The 24,165-nt window shown below is 40.7% G+C and overlaps 1 protein-coding gene across 1 annotated transcript in view; it reads right to left on the bottom strand.

Annotated features, from left to right (window-relative positions):
- SLC38A4 (solute carrier family 38 member 4) overlaps positions 1-23,162 on the bottom strand; it is a 65,965-nt gene extending 42,803 nt beyond the window's left edge. The window contains exon 1 of the mRNA XM_032420725.1: positions 23,105-23,162. The gene's annotated coding sequence lies outside the window, so the exon portion shown is untranslated. The remainder of the gene's footprint in view (positions 1-23,104) is intronic.
- Between the last annotated feature and the right edge of the window lie 1,003 nt (positions 23,163-24,165).

Here is a 24,165-nt window from a genome sequence, read left to right as displayed (position 1 = left end):
GAAGGAGATGTGTAAGTAACTATAATGATAAAAACACTTCCAGTTAATCACCTTGTTAATTTAAGTTCTTTGTACAGAATACAGTATTAACATAATGGTAGCTTGAGTTGATTGCCTTTCTAATGAATAGCAAGTGATGGTTTAAAAATTATATTCTTTGGGGGCCACGACACATTAATTTCCATTGCTCTCTTTCATATTCCCATCGATCCCTTCCCTGTAAAAGCAAATTCTCTAGCAGAACAAATTTTATACATTTTGATTTTGTAATTTCATCAGTAATTGGAGATTGTAAGCCTGGTGCCCTCTTGCTTGCATTTGGACTCCCAGCGGTATCTCGAGCTGTGACTCAGTGACAGTTCTTAGTGGGCTGCTTTTAGGGAACACAGAGGATTTCCTGAGTCAGGTCTGTGCAGTAAATGAGAGGGACAGGTTTCTGCCAGGCATGCTCATCTCTTCTGCAGGCTGTAAGCAACTCTAGGGCAGGGCTATCATGGTCAGAACTCTTCACAGGGCACCTGCAGACTGATGTATCATCCTTTGCTACAGGGGTTAATGGTGCCCAGTGCAGCAAGACGACCTGAGCTTTTTGTACTTTATGGGTCGCTTGAGTGCGGATTTATAAATCCTGGAGGGCTGGGTATAAAGTCGGTAGCATCAATCTTTCCTTAAATATAGGAAAATTGACTCAGTTAAAGTAAATGTCGTGACCTTACTTAGCAGGACAGCAGCAGACTGGAGACACTGGGTCAGGTGGTTTAGGAGGTTTGGGGATGGATTCGAGTACGTCTAGATGGCCAATTTAGATTAGTTGTAAAACAATCTCTTTTGCTTGTTTACCTTGATTAATTTTAGCCTCTGCCTGGGTTATTACAGGTACTGTATAAATGTTGAATTAATGAAAATCTCTACTAAGGACACTGATTCGATCTGTGCATCCAAAACCTTTCTTTGGAACTTATATATGAGGTTGCAACAAGCAACATTGTAATAATTACTTCAACTGACCGATCCTGCAGTAGTTCCTTCTTCTGCTCAGAGCCAATGGCCAGATGGCAAAATGACTGGTCATACTATACGCATTAGTTCCTTTATATCGAGCTGCCTGCCCAGAATATAAAGCAATAACTACCAATCATGTGTTCAAAGAATATTCAAGGAATAAGGGTGTGGGAAAATTATAAAAGTTTTAAAAGCAAGATACAAGATCTAACAGTAATATAAGCCCTATGTTTTTAAAATTATGGACATATAACATATACAAACATATGGGAAGGAAAAAATGCCTGAAAGTACACCTATCAAAATATAAATAAGCAGTTATTTCCCATTGTGGAAATGTGGGTAATCTTTTATTTTTCCCTCATCTATATTTGCAACTAAACTTTAAAAATTATGGATTACTGGGGCGCTTGGGTGGCTCAGTCATTAGCTGAGCATCTGCCTTGGGCTCAGGTCATGATCCCAGGGTCCTGGGATCGAGCCCCACCTCGGGCTCCCTGCTCAGCGGGAAGCCTGCTTCTCCCTCTTCCACTCCCCCTGCTTGTGTTCCCTCTCTCGCTATATCTCTCTCTGTCAAATAAATAAAATCTTTTAAAAAAAATTATGGATTACTCTCCCTATGAGAGAAATGATAAACATTTATTAAAAACAAAGGCAACGAAAACGAAGAGCTCCTCTCCTAGGTTTTACAACAACTGTTAATCAATCCCAGATATTAGCCACTAGCTGAATGTCTATTTTTAGTGAGAATATTTTGGGTGCTTGACCAGCAGCAATCAACTCTCTTAAAAAAGAACCTTTGATTCTGAATGGTCATTTATGAGTTATTTAGAGTCCAGACAAAAATATACATGTCCAGTTTGTTCTGAAAGGAGGGATTGTTTTCTTCTCTACCAGCAGGAGGTACACTAATAGATCTCAAAGTGTTGTTGAGAAAAACGGACATCAATATTTTTTTTTCATAATGCTGCAAGATAGTCAATTTCTATTATAGTGGAAGGAGTCATCTTCATTTATTCACTCAATAAATAGTATTGAACACTTATGTACCAGACTTTGTGGTAGGGGCTAAGGCAATAGAGACAGTAAGAAAAGAAGACCCACTCTCTGAAGCCCCGGTCTCCCAAGGGAATCCATTGCTTACGTAGGTCCTGACACTATAAGGTAGCGGGTGAGATGCTACCGTATAGTGTATACATAGAGATGCTAGGAATTGCGGGGTAGGAAAAGTGTGGCACCCAACTCTGTTTGAAAGGAATGGACAAGACTTCCTGGAGGGGACAGCTGGGCTCAGACTAAAAGAATAAACAGGAGCTGGCCAGGAGCAGAGGAATGGGGAGCAGACCCCCAGCAGGCGCCAGCAGGTGCAAAGGCAAAGGAAGCAAGAAGGAGCTCCTGGCTGCCCCCCACCCCATTCCTGGAATGCTGAGGCAGGTGATGGGAGAGGTTGGGGGAGGGGTGTGGAGGGTGAGGAGGTGATTACAGGGGTCATTGGGTGCCACATCTATTTGTTGTTGTTCTGTTTCAAATGAGCTCATAAAAAAGAGAAGCCAAGCAGTGTCAAAATTTCAGATGCGTGAAGAAAATGTGTTAGAAATTGTGGTAACAAAGATTACTGCAAACAGGAAAAAAACCCCACCAGAGTAGCCCAGGGTAATTCTGGCCTGCATTACACTCTTGGAGAGAGTGTTCAGGTGGGTTGGGGTCTCCGCTTTGTGATTGGACCATCAGGATTGTTGTAGTGTAATTTGGCTAAGAACAGAAAAATTTAGGTTTGTGAGGTGTTTTGCTTCAAATAGTATAAAATACATAAGAAAGGAGCTAATTACACGTCTTAACAGGAATTGAATTTTTACGTATAGAAATTTTGACTCTTTCTATTCTATCCTAGGTATTTGAAAATTATATTTAAAGTTAGAATCTAAGGTTCAATATATTCAAACTTTATTATTTTAAAATACATTTAAGATTGATGCTTAAATAAATTATGACTAATTTATCCAGTAATATTAATACCTTAATTTGTAAGCATCTATAGTCAAATTCCTTTTTTATAGTGTCTAGTGTAGTGTGATAAGTAACAACTTGAAGACTGATACTTTTTAATTACGGGTGATCTGATATTTACATGTGTAAGACAATCACATTAACTCAATTTTGCTTGTGCTCCCAGGTTTAAAAGGCTGATGGCATTTCCTTTGAATCTTGCATAAGACTTTAACATTCGTTTTTTCAGAGGAGGCCTGGAAGGAGCTTCACTTTTTTTTGTCTTGTCCCAGGGTCCTGGGATCGAGTCCCGCATCGGGCTCCCTGCTCAGCGGGGAGCCTGCTTCTCCCTCTCCCTCTGCCTGCCTCTCTGCCTACTTGTGCTCTCTAACTCTCTGGCAAATAAATAAATAAAATCTTTAAAAAAAAAAAAGTACATAATTCCTGGGATAATAACAGGACCATTGGCAGGACCAAATGAAATTCACCCATTCACTTACTGGGGACCTACTATGTGCCAAGAACACACTTACAAACACAACTATAGTTCAAACTGGCCAAATATTTATTTCTTCCTGTGGAGCTCCTTTGGCCACTGCTTGGACTACAAAACTTAGAAATGTAAGTAGTTGGTAGCTGCACTTACATAGTAGTCAACCACCAAAATGGTTGTCCAGGAGAGACCTGTTGGACATAAAATTGATATGTTGACATAAAATCTTCATTCTACATGTTTCAATTTAACTAATTCTCCTCACCAAAATTTTCACCAAAGTTTAAAGGAGAACAACAGAGACTGCCTTGTCTCCAGTCTTTTTTTTTTTTCTTTTTCCTGTTTTCAGTAAGTCAATCAAGCGAGCAGTCATTCAATCAGCCATCTGTTATATGCCCAGAATGATGCTCATTACTGTCTCCATGTCTTTAGGCTTTCCTTTTACTTTTGAGCAGAACATCGGACTCTGTTTTTTTCCGACTGACCATGAGCCTTAGAATAATTGGAGCTTTACAGTTGACTTGATATACATAAGAGTTCTGCTGGTATCTACATATATATTATGTGTTATATGGATTATGCATGTATGCATTCTCTGTTATATAGAAGAGAGGGAGATCTGTATACCCATATCTGGTCTACATTTTTATCTGTTAGGAACCACAGTGCTTTCTTCTTCCTATTCAAAGAAGCCCAGCTTTCATCCTTTGGTTCATAGGCTGTGTTCCTGTAAGTGCATTGTTTTCTCACTGTCGTTCCAAACTCTTATCAAATATGGGCCTGCCCTATGAAATGGAAGAACACATTGACTCGAGTCCAAATTCACAGATTCGAATCTGATTCTCATTCTGCTGCCTCCCAGCTGAGAGCCTTTAGACAAGTTAGAGTTAATCCTTCCTTCTCTGTACTCTCTGCTTCCTACGAGCTGCACGGACACATTTGTCTACACATCTGCCCTGTTAGACTTTGAAGTCCTTGGGAGCAGATGCAGTGCCTTATTCAGCATAGCACAAGGTCAACTAGTATAGATGGTGGGGCTTGAGTGCCTAGACTTCACTCCGATTCCTGTCCTTTATTAGCTGTCCGACTTGGGGCGAGCTGTTTGCCATTTCTGTGCCTCAGGCTCCTCATCTGTAAAGAGGAGGTAATAATTGTACCCACCTCACACTGCTGTTCTGAGGAATGATGAAGTTAATATTTGTAGAGAATTTAGAAGAGTGGCACGTAGTAAACATTATGTAAATATTTGTGTATTTAAAGGATTGTCTCTAACTTCAAAACCTAGCATGGTACCTGCTTCATATATCTTTGCTGAATAAGTAAAGTCATGTAAATATTCTGGAACTTAATTTTCTCTTTAAAACTGGTCTAACAAAAGCCATTATACCAGGTTACTATGAGGTGTAACTGAGGTAATGGATATTCAATCATTATAAACGTAAAAGGTATATGTGGGGGGGTTTTTGTTTTTGTTTTTGCTGTTTATAAGGGTGATATGACATTAGCAAAATTGATCGTGAAATAATTTCAGCACAGTTGCTTTAGAAGCGTATTGTCACTGTTTAATTAGACCGTTATTCCATTTGTTAAACTATTGATTAGCACTGTAGAAAAGCTAGAAAATGGCAGGTTTTGACCCTGACCCATGGAATCTCAGAAAACAACCTCGTAAGAAGACACGATTTGCAATGTGTTTGTTTAACATTAACCAACCTGTGAAGCTGAACAGCACCACGGTACATATTTATCCCTGAACCTGTCCTCAGAACCAGTGTTTAAACATGTAAATTTAGTTGTAGATTTCAGGGTTGGTGGTGGGTGGGGGGGAGAGGTTGGTTTGGCTTTGCTTTGGGTTATTTTTTCTTTTTGGTGAGACTGACAAAACATGAAGACCCAAAGATATACCAAGAACACATTTTCCAAATGCCAAAGTAAGTGATCTACATTTTGCTTACACTCTAGGATTTGAGATTGCTGGGCATTTTAGTACTAATTCTCAACTTGGCCAGTCCCAGTTTTTGTCTAATCATCATCACTTAATTCAGTTGCAAGACCCTTTTCATCATTATCAATCTGTGCATGGATGAGAGGGCAACATGAATGGATGACTGGCTCTCTGAGGCAGCTTCTTAATCAAACAAAACCCCATAACTTCCATCTTTACATCTCTTACATCCAAAGAAGTCTTACAAGCATGCATAGGTGCTACTTCTCATTAATTCGAGCTTAACCTGGATACAACTGCTTAGAATTTGAACTGAAGTCTAAAACACTGTGCTGTCAAATCCTTTATTAGTTCCAGTTCAATTCATTCTTTGCGATTTAGACATGAGGAAACATACATGCAGATGTTTTCCAACAGAATGCTTTATAGAAATTAAAAAGAACCTTGATTAAAATCTTCAGACTTCTTATAAGATATTCTTACACTAGCTGGGAAACATGCCAGTTTTTTTAGCCATCAGGTGGAATGGGTATAAATGTGAAAAAGGTTACGCTGATGGAAGCTGGAGATGTGCACTCTCATATTTTCTTTCTACCTCTTCCCCTTTTAAACAGTTGGTCTTCCGGTTGCTGACATATTGAGCTGTTCTCACACGAGTGTGAATATGCTCACGTGTACAAGTCCTTGTTGACCTCCAAAACAGAATAATAGTGAAGTATACTTATTACAGAAATATAGATGTCTTTAGGCTTGGTACCTACCCAGACTACTAAGATTCATGGTCTCAACAGCCCACTTTAAATTTGATAAGGTAAATTTAGTTTAAAAAAAAAAAAATCAGTCCTGCTATTTGGTGGTAGGATAACCATAGCTAGTCTGCTGAATTCGTCATTGTCCAATGTATACACTGGTTTTCCTGGGGCAATTGATAAGTAAACAATGTATCTGTCACTCCTGTGCCCCACTGTCCCTACCAAAGCCAGATTAAGAAAAGAAACGATAGGAACAAGAACTACAGTATGAAAGAGGAGAGAAAATGAGGCCGCAGTGAGTTGCTGTAAGACTCCCTAGGATTTTACTTGGTGCATTCTGGTCATGTTTTGGATCATAAGAAACATTATTTAAATATTTCTTAAATAGCCAATACAGCTTATTTTTATTACACTAATACAAGGATTGAGAAATATGTGGCAAAAAGATGAAACACATTTTCAAATGTCTTGGAGAAATCTCCTTATGATGACCTCAATTAGCTAAATCGTTCCAGCAGGAGTGAAAAACTGGGGGTTCTGTTTATTCTTTCTCCTGGGATTTCAGCAAATAAAAGCACTCAGTTTTTATTATATACATTATCATAAATGTTTGGATATACCCAAGAAGAATATTTAGGTGTATAAATAGATTCATTTTTAGTATGCAGCGATAGATGAGATCACCTGGCTTTGTGGCATGTGTTTTCACCTAAAATGTTTAAGTTAGCTCACCTAACCACAGTTATTCTATGTCGTGGTCACTGAAATCATTTGAGAATTGACACAATTGATAACATAAGATAGTATGCCTGTATGGACCAGATTTGGGCAGAAAATAATTTTTCAAGGGCTCTTAGTAGTTAGAGGGTCTATCTTGCTCTCAATAGCTCTATGAATCCTATGGAAATGGTCCTCACTTTATGTCATAAGTAGATGGGTTAATTAAGACCTCTTTTTACTTTTTAGTTCCTTCCTTCTTTTTGCGCAGACCAGTAACTTATTAAAGAAGGCATGTGTATTCTTTATTTACTTTTCTGCAAGTAAGATAATAACATGTAAAGAGCTTAGAACAGGGCCTGGGATATAGTAAGAGCTAAATAAACATTATTTATTGTTGTTGCTGGTTGTATATTTTTAAATCCGTGAACCACATGAAATAGCCTAGGTACTTAAAATTAAAAAAAAAAATTTTAAAGATTTTATTTATGTATTTGAGAGAGCACAGAGGGAGAATGAGAAGGAGAAGCAGACTCCCCGCTGAGCAGGGAGCCTGATGTGGGGCTGGATCCCAGGCCCCTGAGATCATGACCTGAGCTGAAGGTAGATGCTTAACCGACTGAGCCACCCATGTGCTTCTATGAGAACCTACTCTTAAGCAGTAGATTATTTTTGATTTAGAAGAATAATTCTCATATACCAACCAAACCACAATTCAAAAATTCTAGTCAGCATTCTTGGCTAAAAACCAAACGGCAAGTTTAATTTCTAGGCCTACTGATAAACAGTTCGGGGATGGTCTCCAAACTTTTGTTATTTATAATCTTCACAGATCTCCAGAAGAAATGGCTTCCTTTTATTTCCTGTTTTAGGGCCCCTCAAAACATTCAGCCTCTCGGGCATCAGCATTTGTTGTCTTGTGTGAACTTGTTACGGAGTTAACATTTCACGTGTAGGAAACCCTGAAAAAATATATATTTATAACAGAAATGCTGACAAAGTCTTGATCCCACCAGCACTACCAATGTCTGTTTACCCTGGTCTGGTAGTTAATGAAATATGCAGACTTGCCATGGCAACCACGGCAACACAAAGCATATATGTGTTTCTAAGATAAGGAGAACTTTTTTTTTCTTAAAGGAACATTCAAAAATATGTTAGATGTACATAATAGTGACTCTGGCAGAGAAGACACAACCCTAGTAATGTAAGAATTGGGGTTAATGACTATCATTTTATCCAAAACACGATATGTAAATATGCCTTATTTTTATTTGGTCTGATATTTTCTATATATGTTTGAAGATTATTTGTTAAAAGCGAACCCTGAAGAATCCAAAAAGAACCCCAAACGCTCTATACCAATTTCTAAGGAGCAAATGTAAAACATTTCTTCCTTATTTATTGTGAGAATATTACTTGTACTTTATAGGTCAGATGGGCAGATGACTGGGGCTTCTGTGGCCTCAATTAGTGTATTTGGTGACCGAAATCCCATGGAATTTGAAGCCCATCATCCCTGACTATTTCCTTACTTTTCCTACTCAAAAGTGTACAGCCCTGTTATTTTTCTCAATTAATTTTGGTGGAGAATAAAAGAGTAATAAAAATGTACTCACATGGGCTATTGAATTGTTTTTCTAAAATTTTTGCAAAACTTAAAATGTTTACAAATCTACAAACTCAGAAATATATACAGATACAATAGTTTTACTGAAAGAATTACAAAGGGGCACCAATCGGCTTTTTATTTTAATTCTGATTAATTTTTTTTTTTTAAGTGACTATGTAGGAAGTAATAGCTCAGAGGAACTGGGAGATCTGGGTATAGAATAACCTCGCACCAGTTGAGAGGATCAAATTCTTAAGGGAGTTCCAGCTTGGGTAACTTAATAGCTTACAGAGCTTACAAAGAAGATATAGTTTATGGTGTGGCCAAGTCTGTGTGAATCTGTAAAATATTTTTACACTCATAAAAGTAAAAATATTACCAATGACGTTATTACATATTTTAAATTGGTAAAAATAAAGACAATTAAATTTAGATTCCTCACCTTTTGCTCACAAAAATGTCTTTAGAGCCTCTCCCAGAGTTCCAACAATTGCAAACTCATACTGCTTTGTTGTACATAAATACACATCTTCCAGGACACGTTCTTAGTGTATGACCTTATTCCCATAAAATGTCTAATGCCTTTTTGAGCTTATGGATTAGAGACATTGTCTCCTGCTTGCTATCTCCCAGTGTGGGCCCAGAAACAGGATGAACGTAGATGCTTGAGATGGAGAAACTTCTGGAAGTTTTCATTAACCTATTCGGCCTAGATGTGTAGATGTTTCTCAAGCCTATTCCTCTGTCTCTCAAAGCAGGTGTTTCTAACCTGGGACATGAAAACTACATCGAGGGCACAAACTGCTTGGAGCTCCCTCCCTTCGAAGCGAGAACCCAACAGACCTGACCCCAAGCCCTATGTTCCACATAGGTGTTCCAAGCCTTCACACAAAAGCATTTCTTCTTACTGTGTATCCATTTTTCTCTCCTTTCCATTTTCAGCCTCAGTTCTTACTCTTTTCCCTTTAATTATCCTCAACTGGACTGACTGGGACTTTGTATGTACTGCATGGTATCAAATTCATGTGACTTTGGAAAAGATGTCATGAAGCAGGTCCATTTGCGTGATGAGGTTTGCAGTTGCATGGCTGGTTACAGTTAAAAATTACCCTTATAAATCATTTAAATATGATACTAATGAAACAATAGAAAATTATTAATAAAGGCTGTATGTCCGTTAAAAAGCACTCCTTAGTATATATGGCTAATGTAAGCATAAGGTGTTAAATTCTCTTATCTTTTCAAAAGGTGAACAAAACAAAGAGCAATCAGACTAAAGTTAAAAGCTGATAGGTCTCTGAAAAGCTCTGTGTTTGACTTTCACCTTGGGAGTTAGGACCTGCACATTCTTCTGGTATAGTAGCAGGGAGAACTAGTAAGTGTGACCTTCATAATCTATTCTAGCACCTTTTTCTTATGGGATAATCAAGTAGTCTGGGTCACTCCTCTTCTGGGAGTCTTTTGTCAGCAGTAGAGAATAGGGGCATGTCTATGAATTCTGCCACGCCAGCATCTTAAGAAGGGCAGCTTAGATGAATCACAAACCTATGGAGCACCTCTCCCTGAGTCCTATTTTCAGTCATTCCAAACCGTGTCCCCCTTTTATTTAAATATTATTTAATGATTATTTTATTTTACTTTAAAACTGACTTGTTTTTAGGCAAACCAGACTTATGGAATGGGAAAAGTGAGTGCATTGTTCCTTAGGAATGATTTTCTTATGATCTTTAGCAAAGATGTTACAACATAGGTCCCTAAAATGAAATGTTTCATTATGTAGCTTAGGTGATACACAATATTTCATTTCCATTTCTTATTATGGAAAATTTCAAATGTATACAAATGGAGATAGAATAAAATAGTGAAACCTCACAGATGGATTATCTAGCTTGAACAAATATGGATCATGACCAATCTTATTACTTCCAAACCACCCCTTCCCCTCCCCCGTTATTTTAAAGCAAACCCCAAGTATATAATTTCCTAGTAAATATATTTGTGTATGTCAGTAATCAGAAAGTATTTTTTAAAAAGTAGTCATGTGGCACAATTTTTAAAATCAAAACAACCTACTGTTTATTGGTGATGTCTTGAGACAATTTAGAGAAAGCTGAGTAAGCACCTGGGGGAGGAGGCTGGTACACATTTTGAAACCTGACTGAAGGGCATTTCAGGTTGGCCAGGTTCTATCAGGAAGGAATGTTTGGGGGCGCCTGGGTGGTTCAGTCATTAAGCGTCCGCCTTCAGCTCAGGTCATGATCCCGAGGTCCTGGGATCGAGCCCCGCATCGGGCTCTCTGTTCCGCGGGAGGCCTGCTTCTCCCTCTCCCACTCCCCCTGCTTGTGTTTCTGCTCTCGCTGTCTCTCTCTCTGTCAAATAAATAAACAAAATCTTTAAAAAAAAAAAAAAAGGAAGGAGTGTTAGGTAAGCCATAGGTATTAAAAGGGAGGATATTTGGACAAAATTGAGCAAAATGTAGGCTGGAAAACCCTCAAGTAAACAGGCAAAGGAATGACAAGGTATAATTTTTCTTTAAAAGAGAAGCAATTTCATAAGGGTTAGATTTTAAGAAGGCCGGCTATTGAAGCTTGAGGATGACATTTTAAAAGTCTTGGAAATCAACAAAATTCAGAATATGGAAAATTTTATAGGACAAATGACTTGGTTTCACCATCCAGTAAATTGCAAGAGAGAAAAAGAGAGATGAGGCTTGGTTGAACTTATGTCTCTTAAGTCTCTTTGAATCCATATCAACCAGTGAGTGTGTGAAGCCTGTTTGGATTCTGATTCAAACAAACTAGGGGTAAAATAAAGAGAGACAATCCGACACATTTGAACACTACCTGGATACTTGATAATATTAAGAAAATGGTTCATTTAAGATGTGATAATTTGGTTATTCTTAAAGACTTATCTTTGTGAGATACATATTGAATCATGTATGGATCAAATTAAATGACTTGGATTTGCTTGGAAATAATGAGGTAATGGTTGGGCTAAGGGTAGCAAGGAGGAAAGTTATGGATATGGATGAAATATAACAGACAGGTATCAATAGTTGCTGAAGTTTTGTGAAGACAGAGTGTCATTGTACTACACGCCACTTTGGAATACTTTAGAAATTTGCCATATTAAGAAGGTTTAAGCTTCCTAGTTTAGAACTTCTACATATATTTTTCTTGATATCTCTCCCAAAAGTTTGAAAGCAGAAGGAAGATACTATAAATTCTTTCAACCAACCAGAAATTTCTATCACCTAGCATTTTTGAGTTTTGCCATGATAGATGAAGTTAACAATAGGGTAAGGCTAAGGCATGCTGAAACATTGTATCATGTTCAATAAAATTCTGATTTTAAAAGGGATCTTTCTGTATTCTAATTCTTTGAAAATTGACAATCCATGGCAGGTATAATTTCCTCTTAACCAGAACACTGCACTCTCTATGTAACAGAGTTTTTCTATATCCTTAGCTAGACAAATGAGACTTTTGAGCAGAATTTTTCTCTTCTGTGTCTATCAAATTTATGAATATCCATGTGTACATGTGTACCTCAGTGAATTTTTGAGGACCTCTTCGAGTTGGGGGGGTGCTATTTTGAAATACTTATATACATAGAGTTCCAATCACTTGACAAATTATTTAAGGTATGGCCCCAGGAATAGGATAAAATCAGAATCTATATGTGACTGCCTGGCTCCCCCAACCCAAATCCAATCTACTTTTTAATTTATTTAAAGCATTGCTGTTCTGTTTGTAATCGCATGGTATGGTCTAAACATATCATTTTTAGATCTGTAATTCAAAACACAAAAAAGGTTTGTTTAGACATCAGTATAAGCAAGAGAGTACTAATGGTTATGCCCTTGATTGGATTGAAGCTATGCTTCAGTGAAATATCAACCAATTTGTAGGGGAATATCAGAAAACCTACTAATGTGGTATTACACAGATCAAACAACCAGTTAATTTATTGAACTTTTCACTTTTCTAAGGCCACAGATTGTATTTGTAATAGCTTCAAGGATAGATGACTCATCATGAGACTATTTTAATTACTCTTTGAAGCCAATATCTAGAATTTTTTCCCTTCTTCATAGAAATTTATTCATCATTTGATTACTTCTTACCAAAAATAAAATATGTGCCAAGCCACACATATTTTTGTTAGATCTAAGAAGGAAAGAAACCTTCTGCTTCAATTTGTTTGTGTCCCATCTTAGTGGGTAGGATTAGAGATTGTCTCCTGGGTTGATAGGCATAGAGGGACCCTGTCCCTTCTTATGACAGCAGTTATGGTTGAGAGACACTGAGAAGCTTGAACAGTCAAGTTTTCTAGTCTACATCCTCCACTCAGATCATAGCCTGTTAATTTTTGTAAAGTCTGAAATCTCATTTTTTATGTTCTCATTAGTAATAATCATATTCATGACAGCCAGCCCTATGCTAAGCACATCACATGTATCAAATCAGTAATTCCCTCACCTTTGGGGTAGGTAATATTATTATCCCCATTTTACAAGTGAGGCAACTGATGCTCAAGAGGATTGAGTAATTTACCCAAAGATCAAAGCTGGTGAACAGGTTAGTGAGCCAGGACTCACAGCCCCACATCTGACTGCAGAGCCCAGCTCCTAACAACATTCCATCACCACTGGGTACCTACTTTTTATTGGACACTATTCATAACAGGATCCCTGTCTTCAAGACATGGAACTGAGCTGGAGAGCTCAGTGTGGGAGCTGGGGCAAACAGAACAGGGTTCATGGAGGAAGAATGGTAGGACTCCAGAGAGGAGGGTGGTTCCAGGCAAGAGAAATGGGATCAGAAGTTGGCCCCAATATTACCAAAACAACTAGAGTCTACTTTAGCTCACACAGGATGTTTGTGTAGAGTCTGGCTAAGGTTGACCTTGACTGCCAGGTTAAGGAGTTTGAACTTTATGGGATTCTGGTATAAAGAATAATGTAAAGCATTATATTTGGTGTCTTTCTTCAAAATACAGACACCGCTACAGTATTACAGAATTGTTTGAAAGTAATTGTACAGCTGTTTGGTTTTTGTCTACATTGATATAGTACACGAAGCATTTCTATTTTATTTTTCTTTCAGAAAAATTCTACTTTTTTCTTTTTTAAAGAAAAAGTTTAAGGGGCGCCTGGATGGCTCAGTTGCTTAAGCATCTGCCTTCAGCTCAGGTCATGATCTCAGGATCCTGGGATCAAGCCTTCATCAGGCTCCCTGCTCAGCAGGGAGTCTGCTTCCCCCTCTCTCTCTGCCTCTACCCATGACTCATGCTCTATCTCTCAAATAAAATAAATAAAATCTTTAAAAAAAAAAGAAAAGAAAAAGTTTAAGAAACAAACAGCTCCCCCCAGTCACCCCTTAAAAAAATACAAAGCCTGTGATGTTGGGAACCTGTGTCTGCATTTCATACCACACCCTTGGAATGACTGTCATCATTAGTAAAATAAGTAAATAACATAATATAAGAGAGGTAAACAGAATTCAACAGGTCTTTTGTTCAGTCTCCCGACCTACAACAAGGTGTTCACTCCCTCAAGATTGCATTATCTGCCCTACCACATGCTGTGGGACCTTAGGGTCCACATACAGGGGATATAATCCACAAGAACAGCCTGCAAAACTATGTGAGGTATCTAACATTTACACAAAATAAAATAAATTACACAGACAGTATAAAGATTGTCTTCCATTTTGAAAGATTGAGGAAAGCAGATTTGCCTATAAAAAAGAGTTATAAATGATTTCAGTTATGACAGTTCTATATATGTTTAAGCTTTGCAACCAGCATCCCTCCCTACCCTCCATCTACTGGCAGGGTTTGGAAAAAGGAATATTTTTCTGATAACAGAAATCATTAAAATGACTTAAGCGCAATACCTTCAGTTAGTCTTGGATCTAGTCAGGGCTCTTGACTGATAATTCTGTTATTTTGTGAATTGATAATATGTCTCTGAAAGCCCAAAGTGTGGAATTCTAAAAACACAAAGGGGTGTTTATACTTTCAGATAGTAGTGGCTATTTTGTTGTCTCCTCTGTCTGGGGAAGACAGAGTCAAGTCAGGGTAAGAACTCTCCTATAGGTACTGGCTGAAGGGAGGGATTGAGCCAAACTCTTCCAGGCACTATTCAGAAGTGTGGTATTTCCCCTAGCTAGTTACAGCCTTTGGAGAGTCCAGGGTCCCCTTGCTTGTGGGTGTACCGGTGAAGAGTCCCATCCTCCTTTTAAAACCTGACTTAAGTGAACTCTGAGAGATGCTCCTCCCACTGGTGTGTGGGGCAAATGGCCAGAAGAGTAGAACACTGACAGTCTCAGGACCCTTGATAGTTGCCCTGAGGCTAAAGATGCCATTTTGACTCTGGTGACCCCTTGTCAAACTGGAGAGCCACTCATGGTCATTTCCAATCATGCCCCTGAGTTATCAGCTATGTGACTGAGCACAGACTGGCAGGGAATTCCCTCTTGCAGAAGCGTTTTTAAAATTAGCTTCAAGAAATCTGAGTTGTCTAACTAAAGCTAAAAATCACAGAATAGATTATCCTATTGGTGTGGAAATCTTAAAAAATGCCAGGTTTTATATCTTAACTGTCTAACTACATACTTTTCTCTGCCACCTTCCTTTTCTCCTTTTCACTCCTCCAGTGGTCTCTGTTTTAAATTAAAATGTAGTTTATACACCCCTTTTGACCTATCAGACACAAATGCCATTTTGAAGTTGAAAACATTCCAATTTTGTCCTCACACTTTTACCGAGTATCCTTCGTATCCAACTGAAGTTCTAGACAAATATATCAATTGAGAAAAAATCCCGCCACTAAATAGGGTGAAACAACTGGAATACCATGCAGCAATAAAAAGGACCCAACTCTTGATTCAACAACTTGAATGGATCTCAAGAATGTTATGCCAAATGAAAAAAAAAAATCAACCTCAAAAAGATCACAGATAGTATGATTCTGCTTATGTAACATTCACAAAACAAAATATAGAGACGGAAAATATCTTATTGTCTGTGGAAGGGAGAAGGAGGCGAGTGTGGCTCTAAAGGAATCACAGAAGGGGGAACTTCTGGGGGATGGAAGTTCGGTATCTCAGTTATGGTGGTGACCGCACAAATCTATGTGTGTGATAAAAAGACATGGAAACTATACATCCATTTTCTACACACATATTGTACCAACATCAATTTCCTGGTTTTGATGTCGTACGAAAATTACGTCCCATGTAACCGTTGGAGGCAACTGGGTCAAATGTATGGGGCCTCTCTGTGCTACCTTTACAACTTTCTGTGACTGTATAATTACTTCAAAATAAAAAGTTTAAATACATGTAAGTCCACCATAGCATGGACCCCTCTGTGCAACAAGTATAATTAAATAGAGCAGAGTGACACGTGCCAAAAACATGTCAGGTATTTTTTTTTTTTTAAGTGTGCTGTTTCTAAAAAATTGCTTCAGAAACCAAAAGGAATAATATAAGGATGAAATGTATTCTCAGGACTATAATAAAATCCCTCCATTTATGTAGTGCTGTGAACCATTTGATTGCTTCTCAGGCATTCACAAAGCCAGGCTGGAAACACAAATGCTTTTAGTTAGATCACTTTAACAATCAAGATCAGCCGGATCATACAGTTTATAAGAACATTCTGCATTTATGGACCACATTCCTTTCCATTTGGAGAAATTCCAGAAAATAAGACCATAGCGTGTGTAGCCCCGCGTCGAATGCAGGAAACCCTTCTTAAAACAGAACGGGCTGCCCTCCCTCTCCCCTCCTTTTTCAGTTCCTCTCTACTTCTCTTTCCGAGTTCATCTCATTCACTCGCCTGGTTTCTCTAGCGAAGTCGCAGCAAAAAGCAGGCAAACTTGGGAGCGGTGCCTGTCCCCAAGGCGGCGGCCGCCCGCGGTCCTCCCTGGCGCGGCGACCCAGCTCCAGTTCCCAGCGGCGGGCGCACACAGGGCGGCGGAGCAGGATGCGCGGGCCCCCCCGGGTGAGGCCCCAGCCACAGCCAGAGATGCTGCTGGAAGGCTGGCGCGGGGAGTACCAACACTGCAAACACAGCCCCGGCCCGACCAGCCGTTGGCCAAAGTTGCCTCTTGGGGTATTACATCTTTTTTTTCTTCTTCTTTAACATTTTTATAGTACCGTGAGTGTACCCAATGTTATAAAATTATGCCAAAACAAAGAGCAAAGTCCTTGTCCTGAGGAGTATGCCGTGTAAAAAGGCGCGAATGACGCAAGGCAAAATGACAGGACAAACACAGGGTGGGTAGGGAGGAAGTTATCCTGAAATGCAAGGTAGAATCAATAAGACTTTCAATGGACCAAAAAAATGGAAATGCCAAGTCAGGGCCCCAACTCCTCTGCAGAAAAACAGAAGTAAGGAGTTGGAATAGGAATAGGAACATTTTTGAGGGTTTATTATGTGCCATGCAGTACCATCACACTAATTCTATAAGGTAGGTATTAGTATTACATCCGATTGGAAGGGTTTCTAACACTCACCATGTGCCATACATAATTCTATTTTACCCTCATAAAATCCTTATGAAGTAGGAAATATTTCCCTCATTTTATAGATGAAGAGAAGGAAGCAGTCAGGTTAAGTAACTAGCTCTATCTGGGTCACTCAGGTAGAAAGTGGGAGAACCAGAATAGGAAGTAGCCAAGATCTGAATCCAGGAAGCCCAACTGTATGATGGCACAGGCATTCATATCCACACGCCCGGATTCCCCAGCCTGCATGCTTAATTGTCTGCAATAATGCACACTGAATAAACAATTTAATTAAAAAAATATTTACATTGGCTGTCAGTATTGCATAAATTCACTTTGCAAAGGCCTTTCAGATTTCAGGGAAAACATGCTTCCTTGAAGAATACATACTATTGTAAAAAACACAAGATGTTCTCCTTCCTTCCTTCCTTCAGCAAACATGCATGAGTATCTGTTTGTGCCAGGCACTGTATGGGGCACCATGGAGACAAGAGTGACCAAAAGAGGCAAAAAGGAGAGAAAACAAGGGAACTGGAGATGATGTTCATTTTAATGATAGATACACACTAGATTTATCAGGAGAAATAGGGGCAAATAGCCAACAGGAAATAAGGGAACATTTCAATCTTATTATACAGGGAATGACGTTATTCTGGGCTGGACCGTCCTGCGTGAGTATTATTTATCCCTTTTTTCATTTCCTCTCTTCTGTTTCCTTCATTTTAGTTATGACAGAGGAAAACACACTGTCAAAGAACATCTAGTATAGACATTTGTTAACATTTCAAATAATGCTTTGGGTGGCAGAGTAACACCATTAACAGTAATGGCTGTCTCACATTGAGAGCTCACTATGAATCAGGCATTAGTTTAAGCATTTGACACATGTTAACTCATTTAATCCTCATAACAATCCCATGAAGTAGGTGCTATTATGATCTCAATTTTGTAGCTGAAGAGATGGAGGCTCACAAAGATTAAAAATCTTGCCCAAGGATATAATGCTAAAAAGTGGAGGATTTAATGTATTAACTGAAATTAGGTTTTGGATTATTTGTGGATTCCCTTCACCCTTTGAATTCCCTTCCAAATAACAGTTTGACTGTGAGTATTTCACAAGCGTGGAAATGGTGAAGAGCTATGCAGACCTCTGAGCCTGGGATGAAAGATTGGTATAAAAGATCCCTAAAGAAACAAGAGACCCTGGGAATTGTGTTTTCCAAGTCTGCTATCAAAAGTCAGAATCTTAACTGGCATAAACATCTCCTTTGGAGCTAGGAGGTTGATATCAGTACTGTCACTCCATGTCCTATCTCACTTTATTTTTTTTAATACATTTTTTACTTCCAGAATCTTCTGTAACACACTAAAATAAATCAAGCCATTAAAAACTAAAATAAAACGAGAAATCCTCCCCAGCTCCCCTCCCCCACCAGAAAAATACAGAAAAGCATTTTTTTGGTAATATTTTTGTGATTGTGTAAACTGTATCTTTGTTAAAATAGAATATCCCCTTGAGAACCAGAAAAATTATTTGATTTTCCCATACGGAGGACAACAAAGCCTAGTCTTTCCATTTGAGTGCAGTGTTTAAAACCCTAACATTATAAGGAGTCTAAAAAAACTATAGTTCTCTATTATAGGAGCATAATAGAATGATAAAATAATAAACTGTGTTGCTAATTTCTGTATTCAGTCATTTTGTCCCTTGTTAGCACAGTTCACTTCAGAAATTCAAGGGCGGGGCTGAGCTTTGGGACCCTTGCAAAGAGGATGAGTGAGGACCTCACAGACCACACCTCCCTCCCAACCTCCTCCCTGGTGAGTTCCACTTCCCAATACTGAACTCCTAAGTTCCCAGAGTGGCTCCCACTTTCTCCTTTCTCCCTTTAGGTCTGTCTCTGTTGGGAATTTTCTCCCACTTCCTTTTATTTCTACCTCATTACCTAGTCTTGCAATGTTCTCTGACCCTTTTCCTAAGCCAGCTTCAGTGGTGGCATGCTCAAATCTGAATTTTTCCTGGCCCTCAACATGCTGTTAGTGCGACTATTTGCTCGCTTATCCTTTCCTCCCCCTAGACTAATTCATTTATTCAACAAACATTTCTTGAGCACCTAGTATTTGCCCAGGACTGTGGTAGGTGTTAGGGAAACAGGGTTAAAAGAAACTCCCTAACAGTGTTCCTGGAAGATAATGATACTCGGTGATTGTTTGTGGAATGAATGAATGGAATTAGGTCATTACAAAAATAGTAGAAGGAAGACCAGAGGAAGATTAGCAGTCACACTAGAGACATTTGGCAGTTCCACTTCTCCCATCGTGCACATCCTACCCTGTAGGGTAACATCTTTGTAAGCCTCTTTTCTCCTTAAGTTTTTGTTTTCCTAGTCGACTTTCTTTCTGCCGGCTCTATTGGAAGCAGGAACTCTGGCATTGAAGGGACTTTGTGCCGATGCCCAGCACTGTCATTTACTAGGTGGGTGACCCTTGGTTATTTCCTTAATTTCTACGGCCTTCAATTTCCTCCTCTGTAAATTTGAGATAGCAAACACCTATAACCTGGAGGACTGTGTGAAGATTGAGTGGGATTCACATTTGTAAAAGGGCTTGGCTAAAAGTCTGGCTCTTGGAGAGTTCTCCTTTCCTTTCTTTTGTCTCTCCCCAAACCCCACCCCTTACCTTCCTACCAGATGTCACCAGCGTAGTAGTGGCTTGTAAGGTAACGTCAGGGGATACATGAAGCACATCTTAAAAACCCGTATTATTTTGATAAATATCAAAAATATCTAAGTAGCCATAAATCCTATTAACCTTTGCTTTTTTCATAAAAATCATTGCTTTGGATATGTAAAGATTTAAAAAAAAAACACAAAGAAGGGCTTAAGTTTTAAAAAAAATAGTTAGAAAACATCAGCAAGTCAGTACAAAGGAGAAGGGGAAAGAAAGAGGAATTGACACCTGAAAAACACTGAGGAAGTAGACAATGACAATCACATGAAAGAAGAAAAACATTTAACACAGAAGTCCACAGCTGCTATATTTATTATGCTTGGCCTCAGCATTTGATAAACTGAGAGGTAACCATAACCATATTATGCATTTCTCAAATGTCACTCGTTGAAAAATTCTAGTTCTGGGGCTGCAAGGATTCAGTCTATAACTATATGATCATGTCTTGGCTTTCTTAGCCTAGGATTAGTCTGTAACAGGCCAAATGGTCAGCTTTGGGTCCCTAAAAGTCACCTGTCCAGTTCTGTCCCTGATAAAGTACAAAGTGAAAGAGAATTGTTCGTTTAGATTTAAGAATAATTAATGACCACATAGGATTTCCAAAGAGGTTCTATGTTCCCCCTACTGTATATGTCTCTGTCCTGCTCTGTAAAATGAATATAATAATAGAATCTATATCATAAGGTTGTTATGAGGATTTAACATAAAAGAAATACAATAATTGATATATATGTGTGAGCCATTGTTCTCATTAATCTAGAACAGACTAGCCTCTTTGGAGCACCTTGCACTACATACTCTGGCAGAAGAGCTCCTCTATCCTAGCAGCCTTGAAAATTATCTATCCCCTTTTACCAGTCTCCCTGCTTTTTAATGTTTTGTGATAGAATCAGCCCAATAAAAGCTTTCTGTCTCTGAACGTGTGGTATTCAATAATTTGGAAAGTTCACATATCCTCTTCAGTTTCTCCATCCTTACAAACTTCTACCCAGACCATAGATGTTCTGTAGATTCATTTGTTAACATTTGAGAAACTATATTACACACATGTGTGTGAGCACACTTCTTGCGTTCCGTGTGAGAGAGGCCACGGATCTCCATGACTCTTGAGGGACTCGTTTGCAGTAAGGCTAATTTCCCCGTGTCCGTGTCCGGAGAGAGGTGAGCGCAGGGATCAGCCAGCCGGGCGGTGGGCTTTGCACAGGGAGTGGCTCTTCGCAGACCGTGGCACTGGTGGGTGGGCTCTGGCTCTTGGAGAGTTCTCCTTTCCTTTCTTTTGTCTCTCCCCAAACCCCACCCCTTCTGAGAACCAGAAGTTAAGTATAAAACGCTATAACCTCTCCCAAAAGTTAAGTATAAAACGCTATAACCAAACAAACCCAAACTAGAGCCCTAGCTACCAGGCCCTGGCAATCGTGATCAAGGTGTAGCAAGTTCTTTTTACAACGTAAGACAATTCAGTCATAAGGACTCTTGTCTGCGCTGCCTGGAAGCAAATAAATATGAATATAAGAAACCAGGAAATTGGGAGACAGGTCCTCAAGACTACCCCCCCCCCACCCCCCACCCAAGGGTGAGAAGCTGCACCAGTTTGAAGTGCATAACAAAGAAAGCAGGTCCCAGAGCCTGGAGGGGAGGCGGGCGGTGATGGGGGGGCGGGGAGCGAAAAGGTGTCTATAGGACCTGCGCCGGGAGAGGGTCCGCTTACACCTCCAGGGCCGCAGCTACGCCTACGCCTCTTTTCTCAAGATCGAAGATGCTCCTGAGACCGGTAGAGATTCACTTTTGTACTGAGAAATTGACATCAAGAGCCACCCCATCCTCCGGTGCAACCGGGCCCAGGTATCTAAACACTCGTGCTTAGAACTGTGGCTCGGGATCTCCAGGTCCCCACCAAGCCTCTCAAGGTCCCAACTACTGCCCCCTCACTGCGGGGCACACACCCTGGCACACCAGTGACCAAGCCTCCCAGGTTGGGCTTCCCAGTTTAATTCATCCCTTTCCTCTAACCAAGTCAGAAGGCGGGTGCGCATCTCCTGGGCTGTCCCGGCGCACACCGCACAGGCGGGGCACTCCCCCACTCTCCCTGCTGGATCGCGAAGAGAGGATGGGAGCCCGCGGGGCGCACTCCGCGCCCCGGCACCACCACCCCAGCCCCGGCGCCTCCACCCCAGCCCGTGGCCAGGGCGCAGCGCCCACCCACCAGTGCCACGGTCTGCGAAGAGTCACTCCCTGTGCAACTCCCAGCGCCCGGCTGGCTGATCCCTGCGCTCACCTCTCTCCGGACACGGGCGTGCTCCCAGCTCACCCCCAAGGACTCCCTGTGTCCCGGCTCCCTTCTCTCTTCCCTCATTCATTCTCTTTTCTCCATTTCCCTCCAACCCTCACACTCTCCACTCTCTGGCTCTGGCCTCTTACCCCTTCTCGCCTTCCGCCCTACTCCCTGGGCTTCTCCCCTCTCTCCATGTCCCCTCCCTGCCCCCTCAACTCCACTTGGCTTTCCCGCTCCGCGTTTCTGCACTTCCCCTGCCTTCTCTCCAGCGCGCCCCAGGCTTCCCAGTCCCACGGCGCTGGACGCCTCCTCCCTCGGAGCTTCGGACTCAGTGTTCCAACCGCCCCCCGCCACGGCCCCTAGATCCAGCACAGCTCTCGCCTTCCTACTCTCCTGAAGGAGACTCTCTGGGGACTCCCAGGGCCGCAGCCCCCCACCCGGGGTACCGTGCTGGCCCGGCCCAGGCAGCCCAGCTGTCAGGGACAGCGGGTCTATTTTAGGTCCAGCACCCAATGTCCCTGCCCTGAGGACATGGGCCCGCAACTTGGGTAGCACTTGCCAACCCTGATCCCAAGCTGACTCGAGCTAGGCTGGTGGCGCGGCCACGGCTGTGGAAGGCAGTCCCAGGACACTGAACTGAAAATCCAAGTGCCAAGGGAATCTGGGGCCGGGGGCGGGGGTTGCACTCCCGGGAATGGGCTACCTTGGCATAGCCACCTCTCTTGCAAAGGAAGTCACACGCGAGACTTCCCAGTCAGTCCCCTTAACTCCGTATGCTCTGGTTTACTTAATTTCTAGTCAATCCGGTCATTAGCCTGCAATAACCCACCCAAAGCCTGATCCTTTGGAAAATCATAAGAAGAATTAGGGTCAATCAACAAACAAGTTACAAAGAGCCACAATGCCTAACCTAAGCCCCAGACGGTTGGGAGACCAGACCGCACACGTGTGTGTGTGTCCCTGTGTGCGCACGCACACACGCGCACGAACACCAATCCGGGCTGGGATCCAGCCGCAAGTTTGCACACTGACAAGTCTGTAAGCCTAGCAGAAAATAGAAAAGTTTCACTCACCTGTGTCTTTTTCTACCTCTGCCGATTGGGATCCAGGGGAAGTATCGGAAAAGGGTGGATTGAGAGACCCTCCTTTCTTTTCTTTTCGCCTTCCCAAAGAGTGGAAATTTCCATCATGTGATAGGGGGCAGCATCCCCAGTGTCGCGTTTCCTGCGGACCCTCCCTTCCAGCCCAGCCACCAATCATCAGGCGGCAACCTGAGATGTAAACAAAAGCATCCTCCCAGGTGGGCTGAGTTGTCCAGCTGTCCCGCCAGAGTGAAGCCTGGGAGCCACCAGCCCCTGCTCCCTCTTTTCTGGGTCCCCGACAACAGAGAAGATCTTGGTGTGAGTTGGGGTTTTTGTTGTTGTTTGGTTGGTTGGTGGTTTTATAATTAGGTCTCTTCATCAGTCAAGGTTGCATTTGTTGAATCTACCCTATGCGCAGGAATAGGTGTTGATCTTCACTTTGAAGTCAGTAAAAAAGCCTTTCAGGTAGGTGACTCCAAACTGCCTCCAGGTTTAGGATTATCAAACACGAACTTGACAAAAAGGAAAAAAAAATGAGGAAGGGGTACAAATGAAAAACCTGTCATTCACAGTTAAAGTCACTTTAGGATCAGTGAAGTTGGGAATAACTTGGTAGAATTTAACCATGAGTGGGGGATCTCCGATAATTTTTTTTCTGGGACTTCAATTTAAACATAATTCCCAGTATATATGGAGAAAGAATTAGGATATAATAAATAACACTGTAATTTTAATTCTGTTTATTAAAAGCATTAACCTACCACTTTAGGGAAAACTGTTTACATTAAAACTATTTTCTGATGTTAAGCAAAATTCTTGTTTCAAAGAAGGTGTGTGAAACAAGTATGTTCACAACCCTCTGTTTATTTTAGTACTCATTTGTCATTCTTTGGGGAAAAAATAATCTCCAATGGAGAATTGACGCCACAGTTCAGCAAAATTACCAGGCAACACAAATTGCTTTCTGAACTCTGGCATGGCCAGTATCACTGTATTCAGAAGGGTAAGTCTCACTGTTTGATCATACCATGAAAGCCTAGAACCATCTTCTC

The sequence above is a fragment of the Phoca vitulina genome, unplaced genomic scaffold (genome assembly GCF_004348235.1).
Source record: "Phoca vitulina isolate PV1807 unplaced genomic scaffold, GSC_HSeal_1.0 scaffold23, whole genome shotgun sequence".
NCBI lineage: Eukaryota > Metazoa > Chordata > Mammalia > Carnivora > Phocidae > Phoca > Phoca vitulina.
The sequence above is the reverse complement of the archived record's forward strand: the minus strand, read 5'-3'. Positions and strand labels throughout refer to the sequence as shown.